Source organism: Crassostrea angulata, chromosome 2, assembly GCF_025612915.1.
Source record: "Crassostrea angulata isolate pt1a10 chromosome 2, ASM2561291v2, whole genome shotgun sequence".
Classification (NCBI taxonomy): domain Eukaryota; kingdom Metazoa; phylum Mollusca; class Bivalvia; order Ostreida; family Ostreidae; genus Magallana; species Magallana angulata.
Genome location: NC_069112.1, coordinates 13,867,130 through 13,876,349, shown reverse-complemented (window position 1 = coordinate 13,876,349; position 9,220 = coordinate 13,867,130). Strand labels below are relative to the sequence as shown.

The window sequence follows — 9,220 nt, the reverse complement described above, 5'->3', positions numbered from 1 at the left end:
TCCTTCTCCATGGCAAATGTGTCTTTTATTTTTTGGTCGAGTTCGTCAACTTCTTTTCCGACAAAGAAAAACAACCGTAGAGAAGTATCCTGTTTAACAACACTACCCCATGAATTCCTGATAGCCATCCTCTCTCTGAAATGACCTGCTCTACTAGGTACAGCCATTAAAAGAAATAGAGAGTGTTCACTTCTTCTGCAATGAAGAGGTGAATAAAAGTGCAGGTAGATGTTGTTCAAATGGAAGGTCGATAATGATGTAAAGTTTGCATTTGAAATGTACAGCATAATGTTTACACTTGATAGAATTCCAATCATGAAAAATAACGCTTTAATGCTGTACATAAAAGTTGTTCGTTCCCATCGCAAACACGCCATTATGGTCATCTAAAAGTGAATCAAGAAAACAGTCTCATTGTAAAATTGATTATTTTAAATTTCAAAACTTTCAACTCATAACCAGCTTATTAATGATAGCTTTTTTATCATACAAGTTGACATTAAATGTACATGGACGTCTGGTTTTGGTTTAAAAATCAGGTAATTGAGGATGGACATCTTTAGTTATTTTTACATTGCAATTTTTCCATTATTTATTCTTTGCAACTGAGATATGTTTTTCGAAGATTACAATTACACTGATAAGAACTTTTGAAGTAAATCATTTAGTTTCTTACCTCATTTGCTTGAATAGATGCAGTCCATGTTTCTTGCATCAATTGAGCATGCAAACGTCAGAAACATTTTTTTTAAACCGTCCCTATAAGTTTATGTGTACGGCAAATACAAAAAAAAAAGATACTGCACAGTCATTACCCCGTTGAGATCGGATCTAATATCAAATTTGGCGTCACCGGAAATGCGCTAGCAATGAGATGGAGTTGTTTATTTGAAATTTAGATACCTTGTATCTTTGTCACTCAAATGAAGCTGTAATAATGGTTTTAAAATCCACATTTCAAATTAATGTATCATTTTACTAATATGCTTAAGTAACGATGAGTATGTCCTTAAAAGACATTGTAAGCAGCGTAAACTCAACCCTTGAGAAGCTTTAAAGTTAAATCAGGTGTTATAAAAGGTTAGTTACTGGCGACCTATAAACACACTGTGCCTTCTTTCCTTATTAAACAGATAGGTGTAGTCTTTCATTTTAAAAATTTCTTATTTATATTTTGGCAAAACCTGACTCCCAATTTTCTCTACCGCACATTGGACTAGAATGCACACATGATACTGTAGATGCCATGCAGAAATTGATGCTATATTTCCATTTTTTCAATAGAATTTTGATGTTCCACAGGGTTCAGTCCTTGGACCAAAGCTTTCCGCCTGTTTGGTAAACCAATTCGTGATGCTTGCCGTAAACATAACATAAGTTGTCAGTGCTATGCTGACGATTCTTAACTGTATGTGGCAATTACACATACTAGCAACTGGATAGATATAGCATCTAGTCTGCAGATTTGCCTGTTTGATATTGGTTAGCTATTTGAAGATTAATCGAGGAAAAACAGAGCCAATTGTCTTTGTTCCAAAACACAAAATGAAAATTAATTACTTCAAAGAACTCGGCATCAATTTTGACGGCAACAAAATTAACGTCTCATCAATTGTAAAAAAAATTGATGTAAATTTTGAGTCGGTACTGAACATGGAATACCAGTTCGAATCATCGCAAAATCACCACCAACTACGGAATTCGGTCGCATTCGACTGCAATATCAGAGAGCGCTATTAAAACCCTGATATGTTTACTTGTAACCTATCGTTTAGACTACAACAATGCCTTACTACACGGTTTATGTACCAGTTCCTTGTCAAGACATCAAAAGATTCAATACAAAGCTGCGAGGAATATAACGCGTACCAGGAAAAAAAGACGACATAACACCAGTGTTGGCCAAGTTACACTGACTTCCAATCGAGCAGCGAATTCAATACAAGCTGATCCAGGTCTACATGCCAAATAGGTCACTGCGTACAGAGCGCTCTATGCTCCTAATTCAGTCGCGTGCGCAAACTAGGTCGTATGGTGACAGGCGGTTCGACGTGGCCAGTTCTACATTGTGGAACAGCCTACATAATTTTATTAACCTACCTGAAGTTTAGGTCCCTTTATGCAATTTTGCTTTTTATATAAAACAGACGAAAAGTCCCAAGGAACTGTCAACCTATTTCTTTACCTTGTAGTTTTATAAATGCAACTTCGAGCAAAAATAGTTAAAACATCACTGCTTTAAAGGTACCTCACTACAACTAGACTTGTACTTTTTAAGACACTACGTCACAAGATGGCGAATTAAATGTTTTATTAAACTGTTTATATCGTTCAATTGGGTTGTATAGCATGGTAGCTCAACTCGGTGGTTAAGTTATGGGCTTCTGAAGATCATGATCCACAGATCATGAGTTCGAATCCGCCTGGATCTTTTGCTCATGTTTACTAAATTAAATTTTTGAAAATGTAATTTTTCATCAAAAACTGCACATTTTTTGCCTATTTGAATTAAATATCTCCTTATCAATTATGATATTTATCATAATCAAGTAATTTTCTGCTGATTTGAGAAAATATTTTAAGGTGTAGTGAGCCACCTTAAGCAGTTTTAAGGAAAACATGCATTTCTAGTGTTTGAGGCGTGGGTAAGATTATGCTGAATTAATATTATTAACAATCAATTATCTTGATTACCATACCTTCTTTATATATTCACTAAAGAAGTAACTGTCAGGTCATGAATCAGTTGCCCCAAAACTTTCAGACCTTTGAATGCAAAGTCTCCAAAAGCAACACGAATTGATGGGTAATCTTTACATGCATTGTTTACAGAACAGTTCAAAGTTGAAAACTATCACTGCACTAAAGTGCGGTTTTGTTTACATGCTGAAAAAAATCCATATTTATGAAAATTGTTTAACAAAAATAGCTAAATCGAGCTATTCGGAATAGCTTTATTAAGCTATATAGCTTTTTCACGCTTTATAGCTTAATCAGGAGATTGTCCTGGACCTGTTGTTATTCCATTTACAAACTAAGTGTTTGGTAACACAAAAAGAGTTATACATATATAGCCCAAAACTTTAAGAACTTTGGTTACATTTGTGCAGAAAGAGCAACATTTTAAAGAGTGGTTTTTTAAGAATTGTATCAGATATTTTTAATACAAATGCCCATTTATGAAAAGTATAATTGAGTAGCTAAATAATCCTACTTCAGGAAATTAATAAAGCTATGTAGCTAAATCAAGCTAGGTAGCTACATTTGTAAATCTAGTGGTTGTACTCGACCTGTCATAGGCCTGTAACCAGCTTGTAACTGTTATGTCACATATTTAATTAATATTTAATGACATGTCGCCCCTTTCCCATTCACATCATTTTGTTTATGAATTTAGAATAAAAGATAAGATACTTAATAACTTTACCGTAAGACTTACCAGCTCCAACAGGCACAACAACTCTCGTGCAGCCATATTTCTTTAGCCACACAGGTATGATAAGGCAACTCTCAGCGATCAAATTCCTCTGATCGATATGACGTCACAATAAGCAGCATGATGTCATATTTTTCTCAAAAACATGTCGATTTAAGGAGGCCGACTTTAGTTTGCATTGCGCATGTTTTTGCGCATTCTAATATAATACAGTTGAGTTATACTTCTTATGAATTGTTTTCGATATCGTTTATAAATTTGAACACAATAGACAAAATACAGATAAAAATATTTAGATTTTTAAAGGAAAATTTTATTTTAACACGATTTTTACGGTGTGCGGTAGGGGAGCATTGCCATTGCGCTTTTATGACGTTATGATAAAATGAAGCTTTGTAGGAGTACGTTATAAGAAATAACATAAAAGAGAAAGTAAAAAATTGTACGCTGTTGAAATTTTATATACAGAATGATGCTATCTTCGAGGACATTTTCCTTGTTTTTGGAATGAATCCATTATATCAATCATCATTCGTGATGATCCAAATATATAGCAAAATTTTGTGCATTTTAATATTTTGAGATGGCCCCCACTAAAAACCAGACGGTAGAATTTTGTGTTTTTTACATGTAAGGTAGGAAATGATATTATTAATCATATATAACAATTTGAGAAAAAAAGCTATTGTAGTATTTTTTTAAAACTGCTTTGATGTGAGGAAAATGACAGTTTCCTATATATTCCTATAGTAAATGTACCTCGTTTTTGAGATGGTCCCTAAAAGAAGAACCAGACGGTCGATTTTCATGAACCTTCGCAAAAAAACTAGAGTTGGTTTAAATTACATATGGTTAAAAAATAAAGAGTTATGCTATTGTAGTTTTTCCGCAAAAAAACCCAAATCGGCCTCCTTAAACTGTATCTCTGGTTTAAAATATAAAATCTACAGGCATAAAATATCACTAGAAACTCTTCTAAATGAATATATCTTCGATTTCTCTCTATTACGTATAATTATCATTGATGACGTCACAAGCATGTCTTAATGATATAATCAGGATAATACAGGCATGGATATTTTGTTTATTCAGCGAGTGTTATAAGGTAAGCAGATCGACAATTGACCAGCCTTTTCTCTGTCAGTGTGTACAAGAAAAGGCAAAAGTTGAACATTACCCCGGATATTATGAAAGATGATATATTAATAAATATCAACGGTATATGCCCTAAACTACTTGAAAAGTGCTGCTATAATCCTTTGCTTCGTTGTTTTAAATGAAATATACGTAGTATTTACATTGAAATTATAGAAGTTGAGAGGGTTTCCGATAAATATTTATAATATTTATTTTATGCGATTAACAATAGGATTCTAGCAGTAATACTAATAAACATGAACTAATTGCTGATCGAATTATTGTAGCAAATATACAAATGAACTTCGAGGTAGTGATACACTTTTTGATTTTTTGTTAAGGTAAAAAATGATCTATTTTTAACTGTCACGTGATACCATGGCACTGCAGCTTTAATATTCCGAACTGTTTTCTTTAAAAAAAAAAATCAGTTTTTAAATTGATCATAATTTTGACGGTCATTAAACTCGGAGCTGCCTTAACCTACCCGCGCATCGTGCATGTTAATCCTCTGTTTAGCTTCTTGGTGGATGCAGATTGCATACAGCTCCGAGAGTCTTTTTACCAGTGAGTACAAAGACTATTCCTGTGACTTCTGCATACATTCAATTGAATAACATCCTTTGAAACAACAAATATCCCACTGTGAAACATTGGCAGAAGTCCTTCTGGGATTCTTGTCTGATGTCGTGTTAATGCTTGACATCGTTTTAAGTGTTGTAATATATCATCAGTCAAGGAAAAAAACCTCTTTGTCAAACCCTTCACATGTTCTATGTCTGTATGACCTAGCAAAGTCACAGATACTAGAAGGGCTGCCTTAGCTCCTGCCAGGAGAAGCCATTATTTCCCTCCACCGATACAAATTTACTATCTCCATTGGAGAGAGCAATAAAAGGGGAGATAACCAGAGGTGAAGCAAAGGGAAATTAATCTAAACTTAGTTTTCCACCATATGTTACGAAATTTATAAGACATTGAGCAATGTAATTGTTTATTTTAATTTTTCTAATCATTTATGCGTTATAATATCTCAGAAAACTAATATTAACTTAATTTTTTTGATTTTTGTATTAAAATATCAACAATTATCTAGTCACCTCCACTAAAATTAGCGGTATTTCATAATCCCTTAAAACCCAAACATTAAATTTTAATTCTACATTTTTTTACAATCATTTTTTCTAAATATTTATTGAAAATTTGAAATGGGGCGTCCAAAACCTTTTTCATATTGGGATTATTTTCCCATTGAAAGACATTAATTCTGGCCAGTTACCAGTTACATTTATTTGGTTGTCATGACAACAGATTACATCAGAGTTTTGATATTTTGCAATCAATTAGGGCCCCAGTGTAATCAGTAAATGTAAATGTTATCAATGAAATATTTTGAATTATGGCAAAATTTTTAGGCACACATATGGAACCCATTGATGTTGTATTAGATTTCACGCCGCCTTACACCAAGAAATTATGGTACCATGGCATTAGAATACAAACCAAATAAACAAACTTTAATATCAATTTTCTTCATTGTTGGCAATCCCTCTTGGATTTATGAGACAAGTGATAACAATTATTAAAACTCCAGAAATTGACATTTTTGGAAACTGCCTGACTCTCTCGTAGACGCACTGTTAAGTACTTTGATTGTAATTGTTACTAAATTGATATTTGATTAATTTTAGCGAAAAATAGGGTGTGAGATTGTTTTTTACGGAAAAAACTGCCACTCATTTCCCAGCTACACATAAGTGAAAGATGTTGTACGCAATAAATCTAATGTTGCCTCCTTGAATGAGACAACTGTCATACCACCTGCTAATATAGATATTACGTAATCTATACGGTATTGACATAAAAAGTAGTTGGATAATTACGTTAAAAGACTGTGCGAGGTGTTCTGAATCATTTTCGAATTGAGAGAAGAATTTTCCTGATAAATATCCATAAGAAGTTTGTCATTTCAACTCACATGTTCAATTAACGAAGAATGTGGACACTGCAAACTCAGACCTCAGGGATAATTATGAGTAGTATCAGGTGTTATGAAAGATTAAATTTCACCTGTCGACCTATCCCCACACCACAAGACCTTTCTAATGAAATAATTAATAGAAAAGATGAAGTCTTTCCTTTTAAAATGCCTATCATTTTTTTTAAACCCCGATTCACAATAGATATCCCTTATCTTTAGCAACCTCCACAGAAACGCTTCAGTAAACTTCGTTTTTTTATTAGATAAATACCCTTTGCTGTTTATTATTATTTTTTAGAGAAATATTTCGGTTGAAACCTTTAATAAATGCCGCTGCCTCAGTCATTCAATATGTATTCCTAACCCATGTGTAGGAAGATATTTCATTGACACTGGAACTCAGGTTATAAATAAACAAATGTATAACACACACAAACAAATTGATGCTGTTATTAGTCAGTAATGCCTGCACAAAGTGTTTGACCTGAAATAACACATTTGTAATTACCTTTTTTTTTAGTAAAAATGAAGGCCACATGCAATTTCTAAACAGTACGTATTTTTTTTTACCAAAGCTTATACATTTTGAATAAAAATGAATAAACATATTCTTAAAATTAATAAATAAATAAAAACATCGACATCTGTTTTTTTTTTTTTTTTTGAAGACATATTTCGACAACCTGTATGTTAATTAGTATTATTGCAATAGATATATATCCTAAAACTATCGATATTCAGATCAAAATTGAATGTCATCACATACTTGTTACATTTTTATACTACTATTAGGAATTTCTACTTCAGCATGTGATATTATAACTTAATTGCACCCACATGCGTTCTTTTTCCCCCGCTGAATAAGGATGTCCTGTGATTAAGTTCCTGAAGTGTCCCCCACACGGTTCTTTAATTCTGTCAAGGCATCTAAAGCCCGGATGTCCAACTCCTTGAGCATTTATACATTTTCTACACAATCTAGTTATATACACATCCTCAATAAATATGGATGGCACTTCGCTCGTAGCCAGGTAAAGCTTGCCGAGGATATCACCGGATATGACATATGCTGGGCCGCCAAAGTAATCCGGGAAATTATCTGGTTTGTATTCTTCTTTTGAGATGTAATATTTTGAATGCTTATTTCTGTCCACGGTCCCGTTTGTGTTACATCCAATAATCGAATTCACCGGTTTGCTTTTTTTAAGATAATTCAACAATGTCCATGAATTTTTCCTTCTCCATGGCAAACGTGTCTTTAATTTTTTGGTTGAGTTCGTCAACCTCTTTACCGACAAAGAAAATCAATCGTAAAGAAGTATCCTGTTTAACAACACTACCCCATGAGTTCCTGATAGCCATCCTCTCTCTGAAATGACCTGCTCTACTAGGTACAGCCATTAAAAGGAATACAGAATGTTCACTTCTTTCGCAATGAAGAGGTGAATAAAAGTGCAGGTAGATGTTGTTCAAATGGAAGTTCGATAATGTTGTAAAGTTTGCATTAGAAATGTACAGCATAATGTTTACACTTGATAGAATTCCAATCATGAAAAATAACGCTTTAATGCTGTACATAAAAGTTGGTCGTTCCCATCGCAAACACACCATTATCGTAATCTAAAAGTGAATCAAGAAAACAGTCTCATTGTCAAAATGATTGTTTTAACTTTCAAAACTTCCACCTCATTAACCAACTTATGTAACATTTATGATGGCTTTTTATTGTACAGGTAGGTTAACATTTAGTGTACATAAACGTCTTGTTTTGTTTTGAAAATAGGTTGGTTGAGACGATTTCTTTTTTTTAAACATATGAATTTATATATATATATATATATATATATATATATATATATATATATATATATATATATATATATATATATATATATATATATATATAGTTTCGTACCTCATTTGCTTGAATAGATTCAATCCATTTTTCTTGCATCAATTGCGCATGCAAACTTCAGAAACATTTGTTGAATATGCTCTCATATTTTAGATATGCCTCTAAATATTTGCAAGCTAACGTCCATGTACAATGTCATCGGCAAATAAAAATATTCATACAGCCATTTCCACGTTGAGATCGAGTTTAATATTAAATAGTAGTCAAATTTGGCGTCATAATGGAACCATATGGTGCCTTTTTAGCAATAGCCTTAGCGTTAAATACAAATGTACATTAATGTTGAGTAAACAACCTAATAGTTTCTCTCTCGACTGACTTTAATAATAAAAGTACTCTGAAAAGCCTCGCCCGTCCTTGGAATTTCCTTCTCATTCAAATTTTTTGACCTAGTTAAAATAAAACTTGCCTTTTAAGATGTGCAGAAAAACCTAACTACCTAGGGTGCACAGGAGATGAATGAGACTGTGTGTCTTGTCAGTAACAATGTAAACAACCCACCCTTAAAGTTATTAGCAACCGGAAAGAGTGGGGGGGGGGAGGGGTAAATGAAGCTTTTCAATATTACTATGCCACTGTTTACTTGCAGTAATAGTATATTACACGCAGAATATTGACAAGCAATCCGTTTATTAATGTATGAAAAATGAACGAGAAAGCAGTTTTGTCTAATTATCAACCTTTATTAAACTAATTGACATTGTGTAAGGATTCGCTATTCTTTTTTTTTGCAAACAAAATTTTTTTTATA

The 9,220-nt window shown here is 33.0% G+C and overlaps 1 pseudogene; it reads right to left on the bottom strand.

Moving 5' to 3' along the window:
* Positions 1-7,258: 7,258 nt before the first annotated feature.
* Positions 7,259-8,601, bottom strand: LOC128173381 (UDP-GlcNAc:betaGal beta-1,3-N-acetylglucosaminyltransferase 8-like; annotated as a pseudogene).
* Between the last annotated feature and the right edge of the window lie 619 nt (positions 8,602-9,220).